This window comes from Electrophorus electricus, chromosome 23 (assembly GCF_041902795.1).
Source record: "Electrophorus electricus isolate QZ-2024a chromosome 23, ASM4190279v1, whole genome shotgun sequence".
Taxonomy (NCBI): Eukaryota; Metazoa; Chordata; class Actinopteri; order Gymnotiformes; family Gymnotidae; genus Electrophorus; species Electrophorus electricus.
The window spans coordinates 4,319,584-4,326,112 of record NC_137519.1 but is presented as its reverse complement, the minus strand read 5'-3'; the positions used below and the strand labels follow the sequence as shown (position 1 = coordinate 4,326,112).

The following is a 6,529-nucleotide window of genomic DNA, read 5'->3' as shown; positions in this document are numbered from 1 at the left end:
ACAGCCACATCATAAAAGTCAGTTATTAAATGCAAGTCAGCCTTATGACATTTTACGAACTGCTCAACAGTAGGACAAACAGTAATCTCCTAGTCAAAAGTGGACATGGCCTACAATCACAGAATCACAAGGCACCCCAACCCAAAAAAGAAAAAACAAAAAAAACACACCAGCCAAACAAAGACCAAACCAAACCAAGGACAGAACAGCAAACCTCCCAAAGAAGAAGAGGGAACCAACAAAAACAAATGGAGGATGAAGCCCGAATTGTTTTTCGACCCTGTCTAGGTGGTGAGGTCGCAACAGCAATGTGATGTTGAAAGACTGGTAGCCAATAGTGGAATGGTATGTGGGATGACAAAAGAAAGGATTAGTAGATTAAATGGAACTTGGTGTATTGAATAAAGAATTGTGAACACAGATATTATATATGCATTGATTAGCTTCTGGAGTGGTTGAATGTCGACATAACAAACAAAACCCATACAACAAAAGAAACACCACATATAACTACACTCCACAAGATAAAAATAAAATACAATTCTACACTATCTCCCTGACAATAAACAGACAATAATCCCGATCCCAAACAAAAAGGCACCACTACCTACAATCAGTAACTATACACATACACTAGAACATGTACTCCAACACAGGGATCACAATTATAGGCAGATCACAGGAGTACAACACAAGTGGAGTCCAGTGTATGCTTACAGCTCTAGACATGCACAAACACATGATTACTATGGATATCAAAAGACAAGGTATGCGCAGACAAGTCCAAAAAAACAAACAAATAAACAAACAAATTGTACACTTAGGCAAAACCACACCAAGCTAGGATGACACAAGAGTGGTCTTGGGCAAGCTTCCTTCTTCTTCCAGCAGGGTCCTTATAAAGGCAATAGAATTCACTTAAGGCAGGGCAGAGCCAGTAACAAGGTAGGCAGGAAGACTCAAATCCCGAACTGGACCCGGAGAGCACTATAGCCGACCAGGGGCATAACAATATGCACAGGACTGATTAATGTTTGAGGAGCATTAGAATCCTACTGAAACTCTGTTTACTTTTAAAACCATATATTTTCCTTTTTCTTTAATTCACAATTTTTACTAGTAAATTGAGTGCACTAAACTTATCTGGAGGCGTCCTGTAAGACGGTAAACCCTGTACACTGTCATTGATGCAAAACCACATGTAAATTCTGGAATTCCCGCAGATCATACCATCCTCTAACAGGGAACCCTCGAAGTGTTTTATATTGGCATTGTTGTTATTATTATTATTATTATTAGCAGTTGGAGAATAGCAATATAAGTATTATTTGCTATTACTATTATTAGTATTATTGTTTTTGTTACTACTATTACTATTATATAATAGTTGATTCACTATGTAATTTCAACTGGTTTTCAATGTTGATTCAATGCAGAATTGTATGTGTGGTGAATCAATGCCATAATACAATGTGAACTTAACAGTTCTGTGTTGAACTGGCCAACGATGAATCAACATTGATTCAACATTCCTTTGCTAACTGGGTTAGGTTTACTCATCTCACCAATTGACTGCTATTAGAATAAGTATTACAGCTGCAGACTCCCAAACCTGAAACATCACTCCCCGGTTCAGTGGTTGATGACAATGCTGAACCACTTTCTGTGGCAACTGAAGTTGACTCCCCTTGAAAAACATTCTTAATTCATTTTTAGCCATCAAGCTATATCCAGTCCTGCCTACTGAGGTGACAGACTGAATGAAACAACACAAACAGCGTTGTGTGATGGTAACAGTAGCCCAATAACTCGAATTTAAATTATAGCAGGTTTGTGAAGATGGGCAGAAACCGTGAAGGGTTGTGTGATTTCACCAAGACCAACACCCAATGTTAAAATATTTCTTTATGATCACCTACACTGAACCAGTTTCAAGCCAGATCCGATGCCTATTTAAATAATGTGCAGTATGTATCCCGGTTCTCAGTCTGAGATACAATCAGAATACAGAATTATTTAGTAACCATAGAACCAACTATACAGGCTGTATGTATTTAAGGAAAGCCTAAATTAAGATATTGCGTTTCACATAGATATAGTTACTTTTGCTAGTCTATGAGTAAACGTTAACTGAACAATTTTTTGTAACCCATGAACATTCTAAATTAATAACACACTGCATTTTCATTGATGCAATGAAACCAATACTTACATTTACCTGACACTTTTATCCAAAGCAACTTACAATCATAGCTGAATACAACTTTGAGCTAAGGGTCTTACTCAAGGGCCCAACAGTGGCAACTTGGCAGGGGTGAGGCTCGCACTGGCAACCTTCTGATTACAAGTCAAACATTGCAATCACTGAGTTACCACTGCCCTTGTACTTTGCGAATACATAAGAAATACATGTACTAAGTTTGCTAGTATTGGTATAATCAGTTGATTATCATCAGCATATAGTAGAATGAGAAGCTTGGCTGATCTATCAGCATGCAGTTTCACAGTGCTTTTAAAGAACAACTAACATTAACGAGAACTAGGGCTAGATAACATGAACAATAGGCAGAGAATAACACGAGGTAAGAACCTGAACAGCTATAATTAACACACAAGTTAGGAATAACACACAGCAGCTATGATTAACACAATGACCAGCCAAGCAAACAGGGAACAATATAGGGTTTAAATACATGTACTAATAAGAATTTAACAAGACACAGGTGCTACAAATCAAGGGCGGAGAAAACTAAACACGGAAGCAAAACAAATCCAGCAGACAGGATAACCATGAAAATAAGGACACTAGGAGAGTTGTGCCAAGATTCTTCCATTTCACAATGATTGAGGTCACAGTGATCCTGGGATGTTTCTAAGCCTTAGACATTGTTTTATATAAATGCTCTGAACTATTTATTGCCACAATTTGATTACAGAGATCCACAGACAGTTACTTGGATTTTATTGCTTGGTTCTTGTCCTGACAAAGCAGTGTAAATTGTGGGCCCTTATAGGTCCAGATGTGTACCATTCCAATCAATTAAAATCATAACAATTCTGAGTTCTAGACACATCTCAAGGATACTTATAGCAAAGAGGATGCACCTGACAACATTTTGGAACACCACAGCAAAGGGTCCAAATACCTTTGTAATAAGATATTTCAGTTTTTTAATTTATAATACAAATTCAAAAGACTCACTTTGTCATTATGGAAAATTAAGTGTACTTTGATTTTTTAATCAAATTCACAATATAATAAAGAGTATAATAATATGATAAGAGTATAAGTAAATGTGTCTGAATACATTGTGAATCGACTGTATACAAAATTATTAACCAATTAACCAAGCAGGGACATTTAATCCAATGATATATTGAGGATATTAAGTGAATGTGATTTTGTCTCTAATTTGTGATAAACTTGCACCTCTAATTTTGTTGCAAATTTAAGTTTAATATAGATATTATCTATGCATTAAATATTATAGGTGTAGTTTTAACCCTTAATTGTTATCATTATCAAGGTAATGTAATGTATGTTACATCCTCTTCAACTTCCATCTGTCCATTGTCTTCTCAATCTAATAACTGCAGTTTTAATGCAAATAAATGTGGTAGTTTACACAGTGTAATCCACATGAGTAGCTACAGGAGGAACAATAATCTCAGGAGGTAGATGTAGACAATTTTAGGCATTAAAGGTAAAACAGTACTTTATAATTATAGGATAATCACATAAGCATACCATGCATTGTATGGAATGCCTATTTTTATATAATCAGGAGGAATTTTATAGATTAACATTAAGACTTCGAGGAAGGAGGTTCTAATGCTTCCCAAACAGGATCCCAACCACAATAAGAAGAATGATGATGAAGGTTACCGTGGCACTCAATGTCTTGGAGCTCTTAGAGTTGGTACTATTCATTTACACCCCCTGCAAAAAGACAGACATTTTCTATGCTATACAATATGTAGTAAGCTGTTTCTGTGCAATATGGGGCAGAAATGTACATGTTCTCCAGACCAATTTCAAATCCTGAATACACATTATGGTACTGGTTTAAAATATGTGTTTAGTAATTAAAGTAAATTATGCAATGAATTCAGTGATGGTAAAACATTCTGTCACATAAATATTATTTCTACTACATATATTTTAATTTAAACATTTTAAACATAAAATAGGCAGAGGCTTAAATTTAACTGCAGAAATCTGCAAGTACACTTTTGTGAGGTTCGAGGATAGTTTGAGATGCTCCACAAAGGTCTCATGGAAATTCATAGTATTCCCAATTACCATGACAAAGAATTTGATCAGCGCTGCAAATGATGAATGCACCAAACATGAGCAGAAAGTAACAGTACATTAAGTAGACATAACCTAAACACATAACACACAGCAACACATATTTACAAGATTTAAATGGTCATGTATTATGCATATACCAATCAGCAACACCAAATGTTAAAACATTTCATTATCACATACCGTGAGTCATTTTGAAGACAAATATAAACCCTCTTTCAGCAGTGTCGAGTGTGCAGCCTTCAAATCTCACGTCTTGAGAAAATTCAGCTGTGCTTGCTTTTTGCAGTGACTTTCACATTCTCTTTCCTTTTGCGATTGTGCACTTCTCAGAAATAACACCTGAATGGAAGGATGTGTTAAGCTGTAAATGGCTATGTATAAGAATGTATATTTGTATAACTTGTATAATTAAAAACAAGCCTTGCTATCACCTGGAACTAGCACTAGAAACCATGTGCGACATCAAGTTAATGTCAAAACTATACGTCCCAAAAGCACAACGTGGAAAAATATAAACCTGCAAGTTTTAATATTTAGTCTGTGTAAATATAAATCAATCCCAGCTTATTTATATATTGCTTTTTACAACAGCCGTTCTCACAGAGCAGCTTTTCAAAAACCCAGGTCCAAGCCTCCTGTGAGTAAGCCTGGTGTGAGATGTTAGAGATAGGGCATGATAGATCAAACAGATGCTTGGGCAGACAGGTGGTTGTCCAGCAAGGATCAGGCATACTGTCAGCAAGACACTTTGTAGTCGTGGAGATTTTTATGGCAAAGCTTTTTAGAAAAGGGCTCATACATTTTACAAAATATATTTGAAAAAAAGTTGGAGGTCATCCAGTGTTTATTTGTTGTTGTTGTTTTATTCTAATACCTCTTAAACAGATATTATCTATATATTAAATATTAAAATAATAAATTATTAATAAAATACTATCCAAGCAAGAGAGTGCTGTCAGCTAAGATATGACTCAGATAATGTATATGTCACGTTCGCAGACCAGAGCGTTCCCCGTTTCCCAGTTTTCGTCTCTCCATAGTTCCCTGTCTTGTGTACCTTGGTTCCATGCCTTAGTTTCGTTTTCTCCATACCTCGTTTGATTGCTTGCACCTGTCCCTCGTTTCTACCTTTGGTTCATGTAACCATGTTGTGTGCCTTGGTCGGGGCTGTTCGTTGATGGTTGAATGTGTTTGATGGTTGTTTCTTTGTACTCCTTCGTATTCTTTGTGCCTCCGTGTTTCCTGGTCTGTTATAGGCTGCTTCTCCTGTGTGCTTCCGTGTGTTTAGTTACTCGTGTATCCTAGCCCTTGTCTCGTATGTCATGTATCTTCGTGCTCTCCGTGTTGGCTCAATGACCCTGGACTGTTATAACGACTCTGATTCTGGATTTTCCCTGAATAAATCTCTTTCTCCACCGTACATGCGTCCGCTTCCTTACCGCTCAGCGTTACAATAGAACTTAAATCAAAGCTACATTTTAAAAAATATGGAGAACTTTATATTTAGAAAAGTTAATTAATGAAAATTAATGTATGTAATGTGTTACAGTTTTACCCCTTAATTGTTATCATTATCCTAGTTATGTAATGTGTTTCTTTTTATTCATCTTTCATCTTCTCTTAGCACATTGACACAATATAGAGCAGCTATAGCTCTATTACTATAATATGGCATTCTGGTGTGGGGAATACAGCGCGCCGTGGGCGGGGAGGGGGGCCAAATGGCCTCTGTCCCTAATGCACGTGTTTATCTTATCAGAGGTCAGGGTGCAAACGCAGATGGTTGAAGTGCAGTGCGTGAGAAACCAGCGCTTAAATGCTCTAAGTGCAAAGGACTAAATTACCTTTTTTGAGTAAACACGTTGTACTTTGTGTAAAAAAGTTTGGGGTTTTTTTTGTTTTGTTTTGGTTTTTTTACATGGTGGAACTTGATATAGACCCACATCTTCAGAAGAGGACCATGTCTTCGATCTGTTAAAAGTGTTGTAGTAGGCTTGCGTTCACTTGTGCAATTCCACAACAGCTTACAGATCAAAACATTTTCTAAAAACTTTATAAATATTTTATTTTAACCAATAATGACTTTCTTTAATGACTACTTCAGAAATAACAATATTATAGCTTTGTCTTATTGCTTAGGTCCAGGACACGACACAAGAGGGCAGTGTGTCCGTTTTTATTTCGGTCTGCATTCATCTGAACGCTAGTGTGCCT

The 6,529-nt window shown here is 36.5% G+C and overlaps 1 long non-coding RNA gene across 1 annotated transcript; it reads right to left on the bottom strand.

Moving 5' to 3' along the window:
• Nucleotides 1–2,657: 2,657 nt before the first annotated feature.
• Nucleotides 2,658–5,642, bottom strand: LOC145653242 (uncharacterized). The gene is made up of 3 exons (XR_014119618.1): nucleotides 5,408–5,642; nucleotides 4,496–4,654; nucleotides 2,658–3,940 (listed from the first exon to the last, which is right to left on the bottom strand). It is a non-coding gene; the product is annotated as an uncharacterized LOC145653242 (long non-coding RNA).
• Between the last annotated feature and the right edge of the window lie 887 nt (nucleotides 5,643–6,529).